Raw genomic sequence first — 25,409 nt, 5'->3', positions numbered from 1 at the left:
GTACTTGGTCAACTTTTTAAAATAGTTAATTCCTTTTCTCTTTCTTTTAATATTTTACATACTTTTATCGAACCCCTACTAGTGTTCTACTCATGCTTCATTCCCTGGGAATACAAATATTGAAGGCAGAATGAAACCTCCAAAAGAGTCTGTGGTTTAATAAGAATGATCTGAAGACCAAGAAACACAACAAAAGCCAACCCGTGCTGCACAGAGGTGTGCACAGACTGGGGTGAAGACCCAGGTCAGAGTGAGGGTTTTCTGAAAGGATGGGTCTGAGGAGTGTGGTCCAAGCTTAGGAACAGTCCCAGAGACTAAGAGGGACATTCTTCACTTTGTTTTTTCTTTAAACCTCACAACAAACCTGCAAGTTACTTTTAGCCCTTTCACTTTCCAGATGATGAAATAGCAGGGCCTGGAGAATGCTTCCCAATGTTCTCATGTATAAATACCAGAGAATAAATGGGGATGGCAATACTAGGCTACCAAGATTCAAAGACATGGCAAAAGAGGGCAGTTGACTAAAACTAAGTAACTGGGACAGAATGTCATTGTAAGTGAAGCAAGAGACAAAAATCAACTCTCTTGCAGGCTGGAGTGAGTAGAGTTCTAAAGACACCAAAAGCCTTATCAGAAGTCTTTGGAGTGGTGAAGGGATAGGGAATGTCTGCGGTAGCTAAGAAAACCTCCTCGTGTTAGCCCACATCTCTCTTTTTCCTGGTCCAACTCAATCCAGGAGAGAAGGCAGGCACTCACAAGAGGCCACTGAATAAACAGAGACTACCTAGTTTCAGTTCAGCTCCTATTAAATAAGAGAACAAACTCAAACACACGGGGTGGACAATACTAAGTGATGCAAATCAGTCAGCTTTATGTTATCATACTGAAAGACTAATATTATCCATTCGTTAGGAAACAAAAGCCAGAGTGAGTGAACAAACCAGTCAACCCTTAGATTTTCTTGCCTTCCAGGAAAGAGTTACATAGGTCAACATTGACTCAGCAGGGCTGGTTGCTGTTTAGGAAGAGAGCCACATTACACTCACAAGGTTTTTGTTCAATTTATGACAATGTTCCCTACAGAACATCAGTCTCTGAATCATTAAAGTCATGATCTGGTTTGAGGTAAGCAAAATTTTTTCCCATTTTTACAAAAATTAAATATTTCTCTGTGTGTGTGTGTTTAATTTTATAAAGGACTCTAATACATTTTGTTTCTAAAATGTCAGTTAAGACACTAAGATAAAAATGCAAAGAAGTTTATCAGCTCCTACAATAGAGATAGGGCTTGCCTTAAACATGGTGTGACTGGCAGTTCCAGTGATGTCACCAGGCCCTGGTTTTCCTGTCTGTTATATCTTCCATCTTCCATGTTAGCTCCCCTTCCCCTCTCATTGTTGCAAGATGGCTTAAGCAGTCCAGAACCTCATACCTTTCACTCTCACTTCCAATAGGAAAGGCAAGACTTATCCTCAATACACCAGAAAATGTTCTGAGATACAACCCAGTTGGTATAGCTTTGCACTCTGCCCACCCTAGAAGAAAACAATTATTATGGACACAGGAATGCAATATGCTGATAATCCAGGGAAAGAAGAGATGAACAATGAATACACAGTGTTCACAAAATAGAGTTCAAGGGTTCTTCAAAGGAGAAAAGGAAGAGAATAAAAGCAAATCAAACTGGTCTTCAAGAGGATGTTAGGTGAAAGGGAGTGCCACCATCCCTGTAGAGGCTGATTTATAGCAGACTTCAATAGCAAGCTTTATTTTAAAAGGATAGGTGTTTTTATTTTTCTTTCACAAATGTCACTTTTTCTAATCACTTCATCTCAGAACCCTTTACCGGATACTTCTTCTTTGCCATTCACTGAGTAGGAGTGCACTTTCAAGACATACCCTGGGTTTTTGTTTTTTTTTTTTATCATTGTGTATATATCCTTGCATAAATCCATACACTCCCATAGCTTCAAGCACTGTTCAAATCCATATCTCAAATTCAGATCCCCTCTTTGGTGCTCCCAAAGGACACCCTTTGCTGGGGCTCTTAAATTGCACTCAACTAATATTAAACACCTGCAATATGCCATTCACTACTTGATATGTTACAGTAACAGCAAAGCACAAGCAGGATGTGGCTCCTGACCTCAAAGAGTACTCATTCTGACATGGAAGGTAGGCACTGAGTACTTGCAGATGTAGTTAGTGCTGTGACTAGAGAAGAGCAGGAGGGGACCAGTGCTCTCTAGATCCACACAGTGAAAATGCTTGTTGGATGCCTCCACTCGGCATTCTCCAGTTATGAAGATCATAACTGCAAATATGAATGCAGCATCTTCTCCCCAAATTCATATTCTATATTTGGTGTCACATTTAATGAAGCCACCAACCACATAATCTCTCGATTGGAAGCTTCAATTCTTGTCCTTCTCTTTCTCTCACAGTTCACTAAATCTTACTAATTTTTATTTCTCTCCGTATGCTAACTCTAGTTTCAGTGAACTTGACTCCTTGAATTTGATATACTCTTTCACATGCTTCTCCTAACCCCTGGAGTCATCTTCACAATTCATTCTTCCCTTCTCACTTTCTGCTTCCAAGACCTGTTGCTTGAACCCCTTAACTCACTTTACTAGAAATAGGACATTAAACTATACAATATCATGGATAATAGTTTTCTCTATTTCCTGGCCATAAAAAAAAAGCATTGAGAATATGGCAGATTATTTTTAATACAAAATGAACAAATGAATGAGTACATGAAAGATGTCTTCCTACCATTTCCTCCACTGGATTAAAATAGTATTATTGGTAAGCATTTTTCTTCAAGCAGTTTTCTTCAAGTTCCTAATAGTCCACTGGTACCTGTGTCTCATGATGAGTGATGGGTACCTCTTCTCCGGTCCTCCAATTCCCCTTTAATCCTCAGCTCTTTCCATGTTGTATAAAGTCCATGCCTGCAACACATTCCTTAATCCATAATTCACAGAGTGTTCTCCATTTTTTTAACAGATGTAAAGTATTTTCAACAGGTGTAAAGTATTTATTGAATATTTGCCACCAAATCCTATTAAGCACATTATTTGGCAGTAAATTGAAATCAAGTTAAAACTTCAGGCGTAAACACTAATATTTACAATTCATTTAAGGAATGCTATATGGTGACACATCAGGGCACACCTTCTTTTGACTTATAATTCTTAAAAAATGATACTAGCAAAAGTGATGTAAAATCCTCAGTGTGAGATGATGATTAAGCTACATTTTACAAACATAAGATGTAAGATGGCAATAATCCCATAACTTCCTGGATTTGATCCCTTCAAGAGAGACTGGTTATTTAGACAGTCAAACCTGAAAATTTACAAGTAAGGCAGGTCAGTACTCAACTGAGAAGTGCATCTCTTAACATGTTCATCTAGAAGGCCACAGTTGGGAAGATCTGAAGTATTGAGTCAGTTGGATGAATGAGTCAGTTGGCAGTTACAAACATATTTATTGCCTTGCCGTCTTTAAAAGTGGTTTTCACAATTCCGGACTTCAAGCTCTATTACAAAGCTGTCATCATCAAGACAGCATGGTACTGGCACAAAAACAGACACATAGATCAGTGGAACAGAATAGAGAGCCCAGAAATCGACCCTCAACTCTATGGCCAACTCATCTTCGACAAAGCAGGAAAGAATGTCCAATGGAAAAAAGACAGCCTCTTCAATAAATGGTGCTGGGAAAATTGGACAGCCACATGCAGAAAAATGAAATTGGACCACTTCCTTACACCACACACGAAAATAGACTCCAAATGGATGAAGGACCTCAATGTGAGAAAGGAATCCATCAAAATCCTTGAGGAGAATGCAGGCAGCAACCTCTTCGACCTCAGCCGCAGCAACATCTTCCTAGGAACAACGGCAAAGGCAAGGGAAGCAAGGGCAAAAATGAACTATTGGGATTTCATCAAGATCAAAAGCTTTTGCACAGCAAAGGAAACAGTTAACAAAACCAAAAGACAGCTGACAGAATGGGAGAAGATATTTGCAAATGACATATCAGATAAAGGGCTAGTATCCAAAATCTATAAGGAACTTAGCAAACTCAACACCCAAAGAACAAACAATCCAATCAAGAAATGGGCAGAGGACATGAACAGACATTTCTGCAAAGAAGACATCCAGATGGCCAACAGACACATGAAAAAGTGCTCCACGTCACTCGGCATCAGGGAAATACAAATCAAAACCACAATGAGATATCACCTCACACCAGTCAGAATGGCTAAAATTAACAAGTCAGGAAATGACAGATGCTGGCGAGGATGTGGAGAAAGGGGAACCCTCCTCCACTGTTGGTGGGAATGCAAGCTGGTGCAACCACTCTGGAAAACAGCATGGAGGTTCCTCAAAATGTTGAAAATAGAACTACCCTATGACCCAGCAATTGCACTACTGGGTATTTACCCTAAAGATACAAACATAGTGATCCGAAGGGGCACGTGTACCCGAATGTTTATAGCAGCAATGTCTACAATAGCCAGACTATGGAAAGAACCTAGATGTCCATCAACAGATGAATGGATAAAGAAGATGTGGTATATATACACAATGGAATACTATGCAGCCATCAAGAGAAATGAAATCTTGCCATTTGCGACGACGTGGATGGAACTAGAGCGTATCATGCTTAGTGAAATAAGTCAATCGGAGAAAGACAACTATCATATGATCTCCCTGATATGAGGACATGGAGAAGCAACATGGGGGGTTAGGGGGATAGGAGAAGAATAAATGAAACAAGATGGGATTGGGAGGGAGACAAACCATAAATGACTCTTAATCTCACAAAACAAACTGGGGGTTGCTGGGGGGAGGTGGGATTGGGAGAGGGGGAGCGGGCTATGGACATTGGGGAGGGGAGACGAACCATAAGAGACTATGGACTCTGAAAAACAACCTGAGGGTTTTGAGGGGTCAGGGGTGGGAGGTTGGGGGAACAGGTGGTGGGTAATGGGGAGGGCACGTTTTGCATGGAGCACTGGGTGTTGTGCAAAAAGAATGAATACTGTTACGCTGAAAAAATAAATAAAATGGAAAAAAAAAAGTGGTTTTCAGAGTGTCTATGAAACTTCTGGATTACTTTACAAATTTTTTCTTTCGGTGTTCAACTGCCCTTGAGTTCTGGTACTGATATTTCTTGAAGACATTATTCACTATATCAAGTTCTTTTATTGTGCTAATTTTATCCTTGATCATCTGCAGAAACCTTGCACTGTCAATGATCTCATGTGAGTTCTTACTAAGAATCTGTTTAGGTGCTCATGCCTTTTCATTTGGTCCTGGAATGCTGGCTTTGGGAGTTCAATCAAATATTCTTCTATGTCATCAACTGCTATTCAAAGAAGGGACTTTGTGAATTAATGTCTGCATTTTTTCCTTTAACATTTTCATAATGATGTCTTGTATGAAATCTACATTTTCTTCCCTGATTTTTTTTTTTTAGATTTTATTTATTTGTCAGAGAGAGAGTGCACACAAGCAGGGGAAATGGCAGGCAGAGGAAGAACCAAGCTGCCCACTGAGCAAGGAGCCCGATAATGGGATCATGACCTGGACCAAAAGCAGACACTTAACCAATTGAGCCATCCAGGTGTCCCTTCTTCCCTGTTCTGATACATGTAGTCTTTGTGCTGAGCCTATACCCAAGGAATTTTCTTTAGTTTGCTTTATGTATCTCCTACTCTAAAGAAGGCTTCTCAAACAAAGGAATAGGAACTTGACCATGTACTATCATTATCTCAAAGAATTTTGAACATGGCCTGCACAGTATAACATCTACTAGGACTTGAGTATGAGCACTGATAATGAGAATCCTTTACATTTACAGTGTGTTAGAGTCTTTTCAATGTTTTCCATATCAGTTTATCTTCACAATTGCCACTAATATGTGTGCATTTCTCCCTACTGTGTACATAGCACAGTACCAGACCTTTATCAGTCTCTCTGATCTTTACAGTGTAACAAAATCAAATTTACATATGATGATGAAATAAAAAATACATTTTCCTTTTTCAAAGATATTATTTGTTTGAGAAAGAGAGAGACTGAGGGCACAAAAGAGTGAGCATGAGGAGGGGGAAGGGCAGAAGGAGAGGGAGAAGCAGCTTCCCCGCTGAGCAGGAAACCCTATGTGGGGTTCAATCGCAGGACGCCAGGATCATGACCTAAGCCAAAGGCAGATGCTTAATGAACTGAGTCACCCAGGCACCCCCCAAAATATACAGTTTCTTAATGGTGGCCATCAAAATGTTTTTAAGGGCAAAAACTCTATGACTGGGGGGAGATATCTTGATAAACAGCTTGGAGTAGAAGTTAGAATCCTGAAGGTGTGGATATTAGCAGGAACCCAAGGAAAATGAAAATGGTCAAGAAAATGGGAGAAAAGGAACATGATGGGATCGAGCTTACATGCAGAAAGGCTGTCCAGCAAAACCTCAGGGATATGACCATGAGAGATAAGCACTCTAAGGGACTCTCAGAAAACAAAGAGAGGGTCCCGACATTTCTATGCTTGAGCTCATCTTATTTGTATCACAAGGAAAAAGAATTCCTACCTACCCCGTTATTTACATACAGATAGGGAAATTGAGGATAAAAAGAGGAGTAGCTTAAGTTCATAGAGCTGGACACAAGTTTGTCTGACTTGAGCTTCTACAATGGGTCTGAGGTCATAGGTGTATACTCCACCCCAGACATACTTGATTCCACATCCCCTCTTTGGGCTAAACCACTTGTGATCCCCTACAATGGGGAGAATGAATCTGAACCAAGGAAGAGTTAGCAAACCTGTTCCCAGTGTCAAAGCAGAGCCAAGAGCAAAGATGTCCCTGAGCATTCCACAGGGGAGCTTCCTCTGAAGTAGTGTAAGGGGTTGACAACAACAATGTCTGAACTTCTCTTTCCTGTTCCAAAGCTAAAGAATGGTGTGAGCTTCCCAAATGTCAGGGAACAGGAAGGAAAGTGTCTACATGTCTTAGAAATATTTCCAGAAGATAAGAAATGTCAAGGTCCTGGAGACTCTTGGAAAGAAATAGGTCATGAGCCCACTGCCTTTTCCAGACAAATGAATGCCTAGAGAGGAGACACAGAGAAACCTCAGCCTATAGTAGTAAATGAAGTGTTATGTTCCCAAAGGGAGCTGCCTCTGGCTGTATATATTGCTGAGAAATCCCTTGGGAGACCCAAGGGAACCCTCTTTGGCTTGTGAACACAGCTCAGCAAGTGTCTTGCATGTCCACCGTCCCAGGTTATATAAACTTAGATGCTTGAGGAAATAAAATACTCATAATGAGCAACAGAAGTTATCTGTTTTGGGTGCTTACTACATACCAGACACTGTCCTGAGAACTATCAAGCCTTATCTCATTTAATTCTCATGATCCACCTATGAGGTAGGTTAACATTATCATACTGATTCTATAAATGAATACATAGAGTATGAAAAGAATATAAAATACTTATAGACTGTATCACCATGCCTCTGGTGATACAGAGCATGGCAAGGTGCACTAGAATGAGTTGACTTTCCCCATCACTGAGAAGATAGGATAATGATATCCCAGGGCTGACCTGATAGAGCGGTCATAGGGCATACTGGGATAAACAAGCAATGTGCAACTTCCCACTGTGAAATGTGATGGGGATGGAGGGTGAGAAACATGAGGAAGAGGTCTAGGGAATGCAGATATATGGTGGAGCTTGGGTTTCTGATTAAGGATGGCAGTGTAGCCAAGTTCTACTGTCCAGGTAGCTGGTTTGGATGTGGGACCTGCATCTTCAATTAGAGGGCCATTGAAAAGATTCATCTTTTGGCCAGTGGAATTGGCCAGACTGCCTACGTGCCAACCTTGGCTCTGCCACTTAGTAACCTTGTGACCTTGAGCAACTTGGAAGAGGGGATCATAATAGCATCCTTATTACAATATTGTGAAGATTAAATAAACTCTATTTGTGTTAGCAAGTATCCATCCAAGCCTGGCAGCTTGACACCGACATCCTGTCACCTGCTGCAGGCTGACTGTTCTCCCCCTTCACCCTCCCTGTCCCTACACCACAGACCTAACATTCGTCAGACTCGTATATGAAAAATGATTGAAAGGTACTACCTCTGAGACTTTGTTCAATGTGATTACGATTACTCTCCCTATTCCCTGGCTGGCTCCACCACACTGAAGATCAGCTTTAGAAAAAAAAGAAGGTATGTCCAGAACAGGACCAGGGTGAAGAGAGTGAGATGCATAGAGCTCAACACTGAAGGAGGCACTCAAGCTCAGGACCATGCAAGTATCTATGTTATGGCTTTAAAGAGAAAAGCTGAATGGCTGGGATTTCAATACTTGAATTCCTGGTGGGTATACAGTTTATATAGGAGTTATTCATTTTTTAGGTAAGTTGTATTCCTTGAAAGTTGTTAAAAGGAAAAAAAATAGCTTAAATACAGTGGCTGATCTTGCTAGTTAAAGGAATTAACTTGTGAATGCATTTGTAGAACCAAGAATCCATTTGCAAGTAATTTATTGTTTACCGGCAACTGTATTTCCTTTGCCATGTTCAGTTACATTCTCCTTTTAAAAATCGCCAAGTGTTATGCATGTGATATTTGTTTTCCTGATAGCAGAAGAGGTAAATTCATGTAAGGATTTCCTTGTATTTTCTTACATGCAAGAAATGCCTCCTTGAGAGAAATAAAGTACCAAAGGGTCTCAAAGAAGTGCCATGAATTTTTCTACATTGTTGCAAATGAACTAGGTTCAAAAAAAAAAAAAACTCATTAAAAGATTCTACACAGTTTTGTGAACTCTACAAGAATGAATCCTGCTAGAATTTTGGCTAATTGATAATTCTCAATGAACCATCTTTTATCTTTTTAAAATCTCTTTTTTTTTCTGTTTTATTAGTGTTTTTCTCAAAATACTGTTCTCTTTTTCCTCCTTGAGTTTATTCTGTGTTTTGTTGTTGTTGTTGTTGTTTTTAACTTCTTGAGTGGAACACTTAACTCATTAATTATTTATCTTTCTTCTGGGCATATACATTTAAGACTACAGCTTTAGTTGTATTCCTTAAGTTTTGCAGTAAGTATTTTTGTTCTCAAGTTCTAAATATTTTAAACTTTCATTATATTCCATCTTTGTTTCATAGCATATTATGGGTGTTTTTAAAATTTCCAAACGTGGATTTGGAAAGAGGGATAATCTTCCTGTCCAATTATTTTGTTTTGTGGTTGAAGAATGCGGCCTGTAAAATATTAATCCTGATATTTATTTTTCATTTGTGAACTTCTATACAGTTGTATTTTATAAATTTCCATATATCTTTAAGAAACAAAGCCTACAATTGTTTAGTGAAGGATTCTTTCTGTATATTCATTAGATCAGTTTAGATCATCATAATATGCATGGGATTGATATGCTAAAATTGTTCCTGTAAATTACAGATTTGCCAGTTTCTTTCAGTTTTTGCTCTATACAGTTTTAAGGATTATTTTCTTAGGGAAATACAGATGCATGATTTATATATTCCTGGTAAATTGTTTCTTATGTATTGATACTTTTTTTTTTACTAATTCTTTTTACCTTAAGGTCTATTTAATTTAAATTAATATTGTTATTCCAGTTATATTTTGATTTATAAATGCATGGCCTATCTTTTTCTATCCCTTTATATTAAAATTTTCTGCATAACTGGGTCACAGGTATGCCTCTTATTAAAAAATAATTGAATGTTTATTTTAAAAAATAATTGAATGTGTTACTGTATTTGTAGTTTTTTGCTTTTAAAGCCAAATCTAGAGATTATGGGAAATGGTAGTGACAGTAGCAGTGTAGTTTTTGATCTTGTTTGAATCCTCCCCACACACATCAAAGCAGTCACAGCAATTAAATGGCAAAACCAAAGATCCATGTACAAAATTATAACAGAAGTAGGCAACAATGTATTCTCTAATGCAAGCAAATGGAGACAAACCACCAACAACCACAAGACACATATGGTATTAGCATCTCTGCAGGACAAAATACAGGGAAGCAAATAGGGTTGTGTCTAATGTTAACCAGAACCCGAAAAGAACTGATAGTTATTTACTAGGAAGCACAGTGGGACAATTTGAAACCACCAGATGAAACCAGGAATGAATTTTTCTCTCTCTAAAACCAAGTGACTGAAAGGGTTGGAGCAGCTTAACCCTTATGAACTCTCAATCCTGAAATGGGCTTCCTTTCAATAAAGAAACCATGCTGTGGAGAAACCATTGGAAGTAGAATAAAATTGAGCAATTTAAGGGAAATTAAGATTAAAAAAGAGAGGATTCAGATCCAAATGGAAGGAAGACAGTCAGAAAATCTTAGGGAGCAAGAAGCCATATTTTTTTTAACATTACATAAAAATAACAGAAGAGGGAGCTTTGTGACATTAGAAAAGCTTTCCTGAATCCTGCCTCAGTCTGGAAGGTCAGGAAAACTAGTTTCATGTAAAAATGAGCAAAAGAGAAGTATCAAGGTCAAATCCCATATAAAGTCATAAGAAATGAGGCAATAAGGAGCATAACATTTCTAGAGATAATGAAAGCCACAAAAGTATGTCCACAAACAAATCAACATGGAACTTACCATTTCAAAATAAGTTAAAAGACATTAAGAAAATTATATAGGATATGAAAAAAAAAACAACATGAATCAGAATTTTTCAAGCTGAGACCTAAACTAACAGAACTCAGGAAAGAATTAAAAATAAAAGAAAATATGGTTTAAGAAATTAAGAATAAAATACAAAGATGGACAAAGAAGATCTAACATACAGATACTAGGAGTCCCTGAAGAATAAAACCAGAGCAAAAGAATATAAAAAGTAGAAACATTTTTAATTTCAAAAAAACCCTCCTCTAAAATTTTTTTAAAAAGTTTGAAACCCCACTTTGAAACATCATACTGATTACCTGACATTATTGACTTAAAATGACCAGTATCAAAGAAAAATCCTAGCAAAACCAATAAACTTTAAAGAAGAAAGGAAAAACACTTTGAGCATCTAGTGAAAAAGACCATGTGACTTATAAAGGAAATCTATTACATTTATACCAGGCTTTTAGCAGCAATATTTTATTCCAAAACAAAATCGATAGCATCACTAAGATAGATATTTAAGGGACAAAAATATGAGCAACGGTTTTCATACTTGTTGAAAATGACTTTAAAGAATACCAGACACAGATCAACTGTTACCAACATGCGAGAACTAATGGAATACTCTTCCAAAAGGCCCTTCCTGGGGAATTTAGTAGAGAGTAAGTTTCAAACAACCTAAATGATTGGAGACCTAAGACTAAATAAGAGCTTGAGGGAGAGACTATGGTATGGATGCTCTGACAATGTAGATATCATAATGCAGATCAAAATGTGATCAGAATGGCAAGAAATATGTCACATACCGAAATCCTGGAGCAAATGTACGTTGCATGATAAAGCATTCAATTTCAAGTCATCAACAAGTTGGAGATGCCCCATCACCACTTCTATTTAACATCATACCAGGGCTCAAATCCGTACAAAAGTTTAAAGGCAAAAAATATACAAAATAAATAGCATTAAAAAATGTTATCATTCAGACATGATGGTCCAAGAGACAAGAAACACTATTATACTTAAAAGGATTTTTAAAGTTCTGGATATTAGATCGATGTACAAAAAATTTATGTTTCCTTATATCAACAAATATAATCAGGGAGCTTTGTGACAATAGAAAAGTTTTCTCAATCCTGCCTCAATCTGAAAGGTCAGATAGATACCTTTGATAATAGGATCAAAACCTATATGATACCTATAGATATCATAAGTCAATATGTGCAAAATTTTATTGGAAAAAATTATAAAACTTCATTTAAAGACACAGAAAGTTTTTTAAAAAAAAAAAGGAAAGACACTATATTCATGGATGGAAATATTCAGCATTATAAACATATCAAGCTTTCTCAAATTCATCTGTTAATTTAACATAATTTTAACTCAAACCCTTCAAATTGATCCTAAAATTTGCATGAGAGATCAAACAACCAGACAATTTCAAAAGACAAGATGGTTGTGTTGAAGTGTCAAATTGCTGTATTGTACACCTGAAAGTAATATTCTACTGAAGGTTAACCATACTGGAATCTAAATAAAAACTTAAGAAAAAGAGACAAAATGGTGTCACCCTACCAGACACCAAGATTCATTAGAAAGTTGTAATGATTAAAGTAAACCTATCAGCCAACTGAATAGGTTAAAGGATCCAGAAACAGAAAGACATAAATGAAAATTGGAACCCTGAGTCCTAATTGTTTTAGTTGATTCTATTTTAGAGTCTGTAATCCAGTGTTTTGTCAGGTCTCAGATTTCACTATTAATATAAAGACCCTGAACTGGAATCGGACAATAACAAAACGGGTTCTCCCTCCATTTGTTTTCTTATCTTGTTATATATAAAATAATTTCATATTTTGAGATGTTCAGTTTTCATACACGGTTTTGGGGTTTTTTAGACTATCCACAAAGGTAGAGTAGAAGACTTTGGCATAGAAGGTCAGAAAATTTAATTACAATGTAGCCTTTTATCAAAGGTTCACTGTGAATGACTCCACCCTTTTCTCATTTGATGATAAAATGCAATAGTATTCACAAACGTGCTTTAAAAATTCTCAGCTATTCTTCTGTCTCACAGCCAAAAGTAGTAATAGTAGTAGCTGTTGGAGCCTTTATCATGATCCAGACACTGTAGTGAACACATCATATGAACTATAGGAGTTAATCCTGAACACAACCTTGTGAGGGAAGTGCAATTATCATCCTCAATTTATGGTTGGCATATTGAGGTTAGGAGGAATTCGGTAACTTTCCCAAGGTCAAAGTCAATCGTATACTAAGTAATGGAATGGGACTTATACCTCTGTCTGTTGAACAGCAGCACCTGGTCTCTTACTTACTACTCTGCAGTCTCTCCATAAAATATTGCCATTGCTCTGTTCGAAATTGAACTGGTACATTTTCACCTTAACATCAGAGGAAAGGAAATTTATATAACCTGAATCAATTAAAACCAACCAGTTATCTCTCCCAAAAACATCTTTGTAGAACTCCATCAACTTTGTTTTTTAATAAAAATTTGTAGTCCGCTGCCAAGAAATGCACAGGTGACCAGCAGGCACTTCCAAAACAAACAAACAAAAAACAAACAAAAACAAAAAATAAAACAAAACAAACACAATTTTAAAAGTGTGAGAAACTTGGAGAGTGTGCTGTGTCCTGAAACATGAGTAAACCCCTAATGCCCCATTTATGGAGTAGGTCTTGCATTGACACATGAAGAAGCTCTTTTAATTAACTGGATAGGAATTTAATATCTTCACATATGCAAGGCAAGTCGACTCGCCCAGGCAACCAGATACACCAAGCTTTGTGTATTAGTTCTGCTCTTTTGGCTTCTGAGTGAACCTTCTAAGTCATGGGCATTAAGGTTGTCTGAAGTAAACGATTATCTACTCAACTGTTCCTTGGGAAAATTAGGATATGCTAACCAGTGGCAAAGAGTACAAGGCGACCCAGCAAATTAAAAATTAATAATAATAATAATAATAATAATAAACCACAAGAGCCCAAACAAAAATAGCAAGGAGATTAATTTACTGAATATCATGTGGTCCTCACTAAATGTGGGCAAAGTGATCTTCGGAGCTTTGCCAAAATACGAAAATCACAATTAGGATGCCATGCAAACGTGTATCTGTTTTTGCGTGGCTTTTTCAGAAACCATTTCCAAGAAGCTGAGGTGAGTTTTTCCACCTTAATATAGTGGTGGATTTGAAGGCATATCCTAAGTCTCAGCAATAGTGCCAAACTCAGCTAGTTTTCATGTCCATGTTAGTAGTCTGCTGAATTCTCACCTTAACAAACTTGAGGATAGTTTTCCTAAATATAGTATATTATTTCTTCTGATATTTTCCTTCAGAAAATTAAGGATTGTCACACTTAGGATAAACATAACACTTGCTACAAAATTTCTTAATTATATCATTTACCTCTTTAGCATTTTATTATCACTTTATTTGATGTATCTTACCAGGGTCCATGAACTCTGTCTCTCATTATGAGAGCATATTACTCTAAGAGTAATTGTCATAATTCCTATTTATTTGTAAATTATTTCCCCATCAAAATTTATATAAGATTCCTTTATTAAGATTTTTCAAAATGTATTTATCAGAGAAAGAGAGAGGGAGCACACAGTAAGGAGAGTGACAGGCAGAGGAAGAAGCAGGCTACTGATCAAGCAAGGAGCCTGATGCAGGACTCAAGCCCAGGACCCTGGGATCATGACCTGAGCCAAAGGCAGATGCTTAACCAACTGAGCCACCAGGGCATCCTCATATATGATTCTTCATGCAAAAAGTCTGCAAAGCTTTTCTGTTTATATGTATATAAAGGAAATTAGTCTTTGAATGGATATAAATTTAAGTACTTTTTAAGAAGGTATAACTCTGTACTAAATTCTGTAATTTTCAGTTTTCCCCTCATTTAACAACTATTTATTGGTTCCTTACTGTGTCAAGTTTTGAAAAGGTTAAATTGCCTACAGTCTAATTTCAGTTCAGTAAAATGAAATTGGGTGTGTGAGGTAGTACATTCTAGTCTGAAAAAAGTAGACCAGGGTGCCTGGGTGGCTCAGTGGGTTAAGCCTCTGCCTTTGGCTCAGGTCGTGGTCTCAGGGTCCTGGGATAAAACCCAGCATCAGGCGCTCTGCTCAGCTTCTTCCTCTCTCTCTGCCTGCTGCTCTGCCTACTTATGATCTCTCTCTCTCTCTCTCTCTTTGTCAAATAAATAAGATCTTTTTTAAAAAGTCTAAAAAAAAAGAAAGTAGGCCAAACTTATAAGTGTGATTATAACCACACTGATGGGTGTAGTCTGTTTTGTTTTATTTGTTTGTTTTTTTATTTTAAAGATTTTTATTTATTTATTTGACAGACAGAGATCACAAGCAGGCAGAGAGGCAGGCAGAGAGAGGAGAGGAAGCAGGCTCCCTGCTGAGCAGAGAGCCTGATGCAAGGCTCCATCCCAGGACCCTAGGATCATGACCTGAGCCGAAGGCAGAGGCTTTAACTCACTGAGCCACCCAGGCGCCCCTGGTCTGTTTTTTAGTAATAGAATTACCCATGGTTTTGCTTTTCTTCTTATATTGTTTCTGCATATCCAATTTTATAAAACAAACACATATGCATGTATTAAAGGGGAGCGAAAAGGAATATTATCTTAAGAATACCTTCTATTCAAGGTACACTAAGCAGGTGGCCAAGCTGAACAGCCACCCACAAGAAAAAAAATGTATTTAAGTAAAGCCATAATAGCTCTCTATTTTAAACTTTTTAATGGTCTCTTCACTGCTGGCCTGCCATGATGTCATCTTTTCTATCTGGAAAGAACCGGGGGACAGGGAGGCACACCCAGAGCCATAAATGCTCCAAGAAGATATTGACCTTTGACAGCCTGGTCATGTGTTCCCCGCAAGGCTCTGTGTTCCTCCTGCTCCACACACTCTCAGCCTTCTCACCCAGGCTTGCATCTGAGACCATAAGGCTAACACTGACGTGCCCTTGCATACTTATTGATGACCCCAGGACCTCTCCTGTCATCTGACTCTCAACCTTATACATCTCTGTACATCCCCTAATCTGATTCAATCTCCTTCATGACTCCAGACCCTTCCCCTGCAGCCTGGGAAAGACTGATCAGCTGCCAAATGCCCCATATTGACAACTTCTTCTCTGAACATCCTCTTCACTTTTGCTCTTTAACTGAAACCTGACTGTCTCCTGGAGCCATTCCTTATTAGGAATTAGGAATAGGGGCTATTTTTCGTCCTCTACACCAGGCTTGGGGGATGGGTTCCCTGTTCTCTATGTTTCTCACTGTGGCTTGTGAAACACTGTCTGCCCCACCCCCCACATCTTCCCCCAAAAAACTGAGTTCTGGTGGAGTTCATGCCATCAACACGTACCTTGCCTTGGGATATATTTACTTAATGCTCTGCATTGTTAGCTTCAAACCTGAGAGAGTGACGATACTTCTAGAACCCATTCCGGCAGTAAGCGTGCACTTGAAGCTTTGCCTGGTTTTAGGTCATAGAGGCAGGGCAGTGGTGTGGCAGTAGAATGAATTTTGTCACTGTACCCGATCTAAAATGAAATAAATCATTGTCACAGATACTGCTGAGATGGTTAGAAGAGGAAGGGGTTTAATTCAGAGTGGACTACCCTATTGACTGCCGTGTCCCAGAGAAATAAGAAAGGAAATGAACTACCACCATCTAATCAGCACAAGTCCAATGAGACAAAGAGAGGCCCTTATGGACCCTGGCACCCACAGTCCCCAGCACAGTCCTAGCACACAGTAGGCCCTCTACACATTCTTATTAGCTCACTGAATAATGGGTTTCAGTGCCACTCTACATAATTTGAACTAGTTTAGCCTATAAATTCCTGAAGTTTGACATATCCCATCCAACAATCCACAACTTTGCAGGTTATTCTATTTTTTTCTTCAAGTAGTTTACTTAAAGACTGGAATTTGTAGGGCCTGTCCCAAAGAAGAATAGAAAACAGATGGACTAAAAAATAATTGTATATTTATAACTCTAAAATTAAAGTCTAAAGCTGAAGCCATAGCATACTTTGATCATATGCTGCTTTCATTTGATGAAATGATTATTTTCATCGCTGATGGTTTCTCCTCCTCTCTTTTATTGACCTGGCTACCTAGGCAAATGGGCCTAAGCAACATCGCTGCTCGTTGTTTGCAAAACTTGCTTTCCTTCAGCAAATACTTATCCAGGGACTTCCATGGGGTCAGGGCTATGCCAGGTATCAGGGATGCCACAACAAACAAGACTGATCATGTCCCTGACCTGTTTACATTTTACCAAAGTGGCAGACAAGTGCTTCCCATATTTTGAAACTAAAATGGTAAATGTTGCTTTAATAGTAATTTAAAATTAACAAAGAGACTGGGGTTTTACATCTAGTATCTTTTGGATGCTCAAAATAGCCCCATGGGGTCAGACAGGAGACTGGTTTTACTGATGTCATTTTACAGATGACAAAGTCAAAGCATTGAACATAATGACAGTAGGGTACATAGAAACTGAGATACACTTTGGGTAGAAGACATAGCCAATGGGAAAGGGAGAAGACAAGAGTTAGCATCTATTGGAGAAAATACAGTCCATACACACTGCCCACTAACACCCTTTGAAATTTCTTGGACTGGTTTGTGTGTTGGTGGGTTGGTGTGACTTTCACAGGACACATGCCACTGCCACAACTCTAGCTACCTTCATGCCTGAACATCTTGTCTTGGAAGGTCTGTTGACCAAGGCGACTTTTGATCATCTTAAACAGATATCCTCTCACTGGCATTTAGTGGGAAGTCTCCTCTTAGGGTGTCACCCATCAGCCTTACAAGCAGAGGACATGATGTTTGTCCAGACAAATTAGCTAACATCATCTGTGGTGGAGTTTGTACTCTTAGAGGACAGGCACTGTGTCTTCCTTTGATTACCTCCCAAAGGCACCAGACAAGTGTATTATTGAAGAGATCTCTTTAAGATCAAATCACCATAATTCAATACAAAAGTATATTTTTATTTGGAAATGATACCAAAGCTCTGAAAACTAGATATCCAAAATAGAAAGAAGAAATCTCATAAAACAAAACCTGCAGGACGGGATGTATTTATGTCTGCATCTTTTATGTTATAAGGCAGATGGCCTAGCCCTGGCCAATCCAGCTGACTGCTATTACTGAGGAGAATGTGCGCATACTGTGTTACCAGAGAAGTCCGGGATGGGAGATTTCTATTAGATTAGCTAATCTGAGCAGCCCCTTTTGCAAAGTTCTTTTTGTCTATTGTTAAAGTAGCTGTATTTGTGTTCCTCTGTGGTCTTTAAATTCTAAAGAAAATTTTTAAATACTAAAAAGCAAATCAAGGGAATGTCAGCTGGGTCAAGATAAGCATGCACAAAAGTGGGGGCTATGTCTTCCATTTCTCTATAGATTTGGGGTGTAAAAAAACATTAGTCAGATGGAACCCAGGTTAGTCTCGAATGTTTCTTGCTTAATTTGACTGTTCAAACTTTTTAATTTCGTTCTTTTCTGTTCTACATCTTAAAAAAAAAAGTAGAGTATTTTTAGATTAAAGAAATAACATATTTTGTGAGCAGGTGGGGAGCTAGAAAATTCCAGTCACCAGGTGTCACACTATCAAACAGCACACCAGGTGTAAAAAGTGGAAAAATAACCTTCTAGGGTATCTGGGGAAAATTCCAAGAAAGGCCAGACAGTAATTATCCTAACCCCTGGCAGCCATTTTGCTTTGCAACTTAACTACAAAGGAAATATGACTATTAAAAAGTTATATGCTAATTAGGAATGCCTTCTAATCCAAATCCAAGGAGAAGCATACAAAGAGCAGAGTAGAAGCAACACAGAATACCCGTTCTCAGCGGTACCAGCTTTTTTTCACGCTATTCCCAGTGGCAGTATCCATCCATCATTCACTCACCTGTGGAAATCCTGTATATCCTTCCTGTCTCAGAATGCCATCACTCTGGAAACTTCCTCTGGTTTCAGTCAAATCAGCAACACCCTTCCAGGTAGTGAGGAGACAGCAGCAATGAAAATAGACATTGGCCTCATATTGCTGAGCATCTAATGGAAAGAGAGACACCACACAGTCAGCAAGCATTCATTGAGCACCTACGGTGGGCCCGACACTGTTCCAGTAACACATATTAACGTGGTAGATATCAGAGCCTAGGACTGAGAAGGAAAAAGAAGTAGCTGTAGTGTGTGTGTGTGTGTGTGTGTGTGTGTGTGTGTGTGTGCTTGTCTCTCGGTGTATGAGAGAGTTTATGAAAGTTATAAGCACATAAGCAGTATCACAATTATTCATAAATTGGAGTAACATCATTAAAAACAATCAATAACCTTTCAATCATAATTTTCAGTTTACAAAGCACTTTCACATCAGGATCGGATTTGATGCTCAAGCAAGCCCCTTTGGATGGGAAGGACAGCTAGCCTCAATGGCTTCTTTTTATATTTTATATATTTTATATTTATATCATCTATTTCATAGATGACAAAGCAAAGAGTAAGTCAGTGGCATATACTTATAAACACATGAACTGGGAGGGTACAGCAAATTCAGCAAGGAGCTGCCCCTCGAGAGAGGGAGGAAGGACCATTTCTGGGGTGGGAAAAAGGAACCAAGGTGACTTCAAGTTTGTGAGCAACATTCCATTTCTTTTATTTAAATAAGATTTAAAGTGGAAGGGGCAAAAAGTGAACATCAGTTAATTCCTTGTGATGAGTAAGCATTTCCTCTATGTGACACAGTCCTTCTACATTTTGAAAAACATCTTATGACCGAAAAGGAATTAATAACATTTTAAGAATGCTTATACTTGCCTCCGTGTTTTCACCATATATTGAAAACACTAAATGTCCTCCAGAAGTGGAGGTCCTAGCCTGCAATTAGTACCAGCAATTAACATCTAAGAAGCTGTCCTTTCTTTTTTTTTTTCTTTTCCATTACCTTTCCTTTGCTTTTGTCCTCTTTTCTTTTCCTCTACCTTCAGCAATTACATGATTCTGATTGTATATAACCATTAGAATAAGTTGTTTACAGGTCTTTGTCCATTCACCTAGGGGAACTTCCTGAGGGCAAAACCCCATCTCAGGCACCTTCCTATATGCAGGGCTGGCACCATGCCTCCTTAATAGGAATGTAATAAATGTTTGTTGCAAAATACACACACCACAAATGGGAACTTAATTCTAAATGGTATTAACAAAGCCTGTTTCATTTTTTTTTTCTTTTTGTGGCCTGCTCTTTCATTAGGATTCAGGAATAAAAAAGGGGAAGAGTGATTAAAACACACACATCACCACCATCACCGCCAGCACCACCACTCAGGATCAAGCTCACCATGTCTTTTAAGTGTGGCTGTCTGAATTACAAGTCCTCCTAAACTTGTAAGCAAGATTTGGTTGCATTATACTTGGAGAAAAATGAAGACTTAGTATTGATTTTTCTCCCCTGATCCAAAGAAAGTGCAGGTGTTTAAGCATTTATGAAATTGATTGACTCCCCTCCAGCAACCAATTGATAATAAGTTGAAGCTTCGGAGTGAGGTTGTAAGAGGTTTGATTATATTAACAATACTAATAGTCATGGGTTCATAAATCTTAAGAGAAAGGATGCATATGTCACATAAAATGCATGAAAAAGTTGTTCTTTTATCATGGATAACTCACTATTGTGTAGAGACCTAGTTGATCAGCTATTCCATTATTTGAATAAGTATCTGATGTCTTGTTTTCTTTCAAGAAGGCAGGTGCAGGATGAAGCAGGAAGCCTGCCAAGAAAGATGATAAATTACCATTTGGTGCCTGCGACCAGAGCCCTATGATTGCAGGCTGCCAGGAATTAAGAGGGAAAGTAACCAGAAACTAGGAGGGAAATGACTTCTGACTACGACTTCAGAGGTGTTTACTTTTTGTCTTCATTATCTTTGTGGTATTTCAAGGATCACTGTTAGTTTTGTAACCTACAAAATGAAGTACTGTTTTAAAACAATTATGCACTACCTCAAAATATGATGTTACACCTGCCAAAGTCAAATAAAAAATCAGAGTTGAGTGAGAACTGGTCAGTGAAAGCAAATAAATGTCCAGAGTAGACAAATGACAAGGTAAAGCAAAGGTGAAGTGTGGCTGGAGCTTCATTTGAGAGGAAACACCTGGGCTGAACTCTGGGGAAGCACTCTGGTCGGGCTGCCCAACCGCATGGAATAGGGCCATACTCATCTTGTGCTTCATTCTCCAGAACTCAGAAGAAAAGAATAGCAATGGTAGCAATCGTAGTCATGGTTTTGCAAATCAGTCTGTTATTTAACATCTGTCTGCCCACAGGTTATCCTATGACAAGTTTATACATCAGCTTTTCTTATTCATGCAATGACTATTGGAATCACCACTGGCCATGGATGTTCTTAATTTATTAAATTCAATAAGGATTGATGGAGCACCCAAAAAGTGCCTGGCACTCAGCTGGGTGTTGGAGAAAGACAGAAGACCCAGACTCTCCCCTGAAGACTTAGTCTGGTGGGGGAGAGAAAAATTCAATGCAGAATGCTTAGCATGGTGGTAATAGTACAAGGAGTGCTCTGGGGAGCACGGATGTTGTACCTTGGGAGCCAGTTGGGCTCAGGAAGGGCTCCTAAGAGTGGTGACGTTTAGGTGTCTCCTGGCCAAGGGTGGAGGAAGGGAGGTCCTCTACGTACAAAGGATCTCAGGATGCAAGTGTGGATGGTCAGATATGAATGAGAGGTTCTCAGGGTTTAACAGCAAAGGATTCAGAATTTCAGTGCGAGGATTTTGGGAACTAATGCTGAAATTAACAAGAAGTCCCTAAAGGATTTAAGTAGAGGAACCATGTGATCCATAAATATTTGGCAGCAAATATTTATAATACAACATGGCAGGCACTCTGATAGAAACATGATCTAGGGTACTATAAGAATACAGAAAAGGGGCGCCTGGGTGGCTCAGTGGGTTAAAGCCTCTGCCTTGGCCCAGGTCTTGATCTCAAAGTCCTGGGATCGAGCCCCACATCGGGCTCTCTGCTCAGCAGGGAGCCTGCTTCCCCCCTCTCTCTGCCTGCCTCTCTGCCTACTTGTGACCTCTGTCTGTCAAATAAATAAATAAAATCTTTAAAAAAAAAAAAAAGAATACAGAAAAGCAGCTCTTACTCGGGGATGGAGAGAAGGAAAGTGAAAAAGTCACACTTACAGTGGGTTTCAGAATATCCGTAGGAGTACACCAGACACAAGGAATGGAAAGCTTTTCTACTAGATTGGGCAGGGCAGGGTGGGGGGAGGGGAGAGACACGGAGAGAGGACAGAGGGAAGGAAGGAAGGCAGGAGGAAGGAAGGAAAAAAGAAAAAAAAATGTCTACAGAGTTGTGAAAAACTAAAGAAACCTCAGATTGGATTTTGATTATTCGTTTCCTGTTTTCAATTTTACATTTAGATCTTAAACATGAAAAAAAATTGCAATCATGTCAGATTGATACATAAAAGGAGTGAAAAACTGAAACCTCTTGCTATTCTTTAATTACAGCAATAGCTAAGTGAGATAATTTCGACGGTTTCCTAGAGCAGGATAGGAAAGAATGATGAAATAAAGGCCAAAACCAAGAACCCGGAAATGTGAATTGTGTTCTTTTCTCTGATAGGGACAAAGCAGTCATTCCGGAACTGTTTGTTTTGTTTTTTTTCTCAGCTCTAAAATAGCCAAAGGGCACCTTGCTGTGTGTCACAAAGAGCTGTGCGATTTTTGCAAGCCACTGTGGCCTCCCCTGTAGACAGGGACGGGGCGCGAGGGTGTCCTGTTTACACTCCAGGTGGGAAATCACTTGTTACCAGATTGAGTACAAGAGCTTAACCACAACAACTAGACAAGCCACTTTGAAATAGTTGTCCTTGGGAAGATACAATGTTCAGATGCGATTTTCAGAGAGAGGTGAGATTAAATCCACTCTGCATGCCTGTCTGTGACCGTGTCAAACAGATGGCTCTAGAGAGTGGTTTTGAGTCAGAGGGAGAGCAGGAAGGTGCATTGCAGAGAAGCAAAACTCCATTTGCTGGGACCCTGAGTCTGCCTCCGTGCCACTTGTGTGACACAGCAAGTCACTCTTTTTGAGCCTTAGTTTACTCATCTGTAAAAGGGAGACAATGAGGACCGTTTTTTTTTTTTATGGGAAGATAAACAAGACAGTGTACAGCAAATGCTCAGAACTATGACTAGCGCTTCAAGACTGGGGGGTAAATGCCAACTCGGGGTGGGTGACAGTAAGCCTGGATTGTTAAAACCGGGATGAGTAAGAACAAGGACACCAGCCATTGGAGGAGTCAATCATTATGTTGAGAGCCCTTGATCATTATTTCAAAAACAAACACAAACCCTAATGTGGCCACATTGCTATGACTAACGGCCACCCTCACAACCGAAGTTTGCCTGCATCACCAGCTCTGTAATGCTGGGCACATCCCTGAACTCTCCCGGCATATTCTCTCATCTATGAAATGAAAAGCACGGATTCTCTAATTTCATGAGTGTACATCTGTCAAGTTTACTAATACACAGAACGCAGTGACAAAAGGCACAAGAGGTGAGATTAGAGAGGTGGTGTAAACGAGCATGACTAAATGAAGCATGACGTTAGACAGCGTCATGGAAGAACCTTGGGTGGGCAAGGAACACACTGTCCTAAGCCATCACGATGACCATGACTATGATATTTCTAGTTCTTTAGCATTGACTCAAGAGTTTTGACCTTAAGGAGACAGTCAGGCAATCTGCTGAGGGGGTAAGAGCACGACAAAAACACTGAGTGCCTACTACGTGCCAAGCACTGTATGAAATCACTGCACACTCACCACGGGATGACGGGCCAAGGATGACGGCAATGTCACACCTTGATCAAGGGCACACAGCTCAGCCGTGATGGCACCAGGATCTCCTCCAAGGCCTAGGCACCCAGGCATTAAGTCAAAATATCCCTCATGGGAGACTGGTTTGAAAACTGGATTTCATTTCCTACTTTTCCAATAAAGAGCACCCTTGTTTTCTAACCTATGACCTCCGACACCTGCCACAGGGATGTCAGTGGTTTTTTTTTTCCTGCAGAATGTAAGCTTTATAGAAAGTAGTGTGAGATCAAAACGAGATAGAGCTGTAAACTTTGAATCATTGAAAGTCTCTTTCTTTAAAGAGAATTTAGAGACTGGTCCATCTGAACCCTTCCTCTCACCCAGGAGAAAACAGGCCCGGGTAGGTGGCCATACAGCTGGCTGGAGGCCACGGCAGGACCACTCAGGCCTCCTGACTAGTGACCTGCTTTTCTCCATCTCTTGACTGTCATCCAAGCATGCTTTCTGCTCAGTACTTGGCCAGGCTCTCTGCTTCCAATAAATCGCAAGTTCATTATCTTCGCACATGAAGTCTAGTTTGCTCATTTGTTCCAGCTTATTTTTATATTACCTTTTAAGCAAGTGTGTTCCCTGTTAGACACTAATAGAAGAGTATTTTTAATACAGGTTGTTTTCCTCCTTAAATCTCAACACCTGCTGATGTTTCGCTGTCAGGATATTAGTCACTCTTTCTGTGCTGGTGTGACTCAGTATCAGACCATCTGGAAGCTCAAATTCACGTTTCCAGCCTGGATCCACCAGTGACCCATGAGGTGAAGCCTTTGGCCAGGGTTCAGCTTGATAAGGAAAAGGGCATGGCCTTCTTTTTCCACTTAGGGTCACTAAGGTTTAAAAAAAAAAAAAGATAATAACGAAAGAATGTGTTGCATGTACATAATTAATTTCTAATTGAAATGATACATAAAATGTTGGTGGCCATAATGATTGTTTGTAATAATTATTTTAAAAATGAACACATCATTAAATAGTGCCCTTCCCCCACTGCTGTAAAGGCAAGCAGGTCACTCTAACTGCAAGAGGACACTCCCTGCCACCTCTGTCACCTTGAGCACGTCATTGAACTCTCCTGGCACATTTCTCATTGAGGAAATGAAACGTCTGGGCCATTTAATTCCTAATTCCATGCCTGAAAATCTGTCAAGTTTATTAAAATGCAGGATGCAATGTCTAAAGGTCGAAGGAGTAATAAGGAGGTGGTATGGGACTAGGACAAGCAAAACCTAAGAAATCAGAAACGGGTAAAGGAAAAAGAGGAGAAGGGGGAGGAGGGAAAGGCAGAAGGGAGGGGGGCAGGCAGGGGAAGAAGAGAAGCCCCAGCCTCTTGCTGGATTACTGAATAGGTCTGAGGCAGCACTGACATATTTGCAGTTTCAAAATAACACACTTACGGAATGTCTCCAGATACTGGCTCTTTTAACCAGAAAGTTCAAGTCCAAGAAGGGAAAACAGAATTGTAAGTATTTAATGTGCTGTCCAGGGTCTAGAAAAGTCCTCCCAAGAGCATTCCTTTGCCCACCCCCTGCTTCCACATTTTCTCTCCTTTCTGGGTTCACAAAAGCATATTAACAAGGACATACTCAGGGACAGAAATCATTCTCCATGCTTTACTATGCATTCATTTAAGCCTTGCAAGAACCCAAGGATCTAGGTACTGTTAATAATTCTATTTTACAGATCGGGAGTTTGAGACACAGAGAGGTTAAGTAGAATACCCAAGGCCACACAGCTGTCAGGTGGCAAAGCAGAATTCAAGCTCAGTTCAGCTGCAATGTCTGTGCTCC

This window comes from Meles meles, chromosome 7 (genome assembly GCF_922984935.1).
Source record: "Meles meles chromosome 7, mMelMel3.1 paternal haplotype, whole genome shotgun sequence".
Classification (NCBI taxonomy): domain Eukaryota; kingdom Metazoa; phylum Chordata; class Mammalia; order Carnivora; family Mustelidae; genus Meles; species Meles meles.
Note: the sequence above shows the minus strand (reverse complement) of the source record.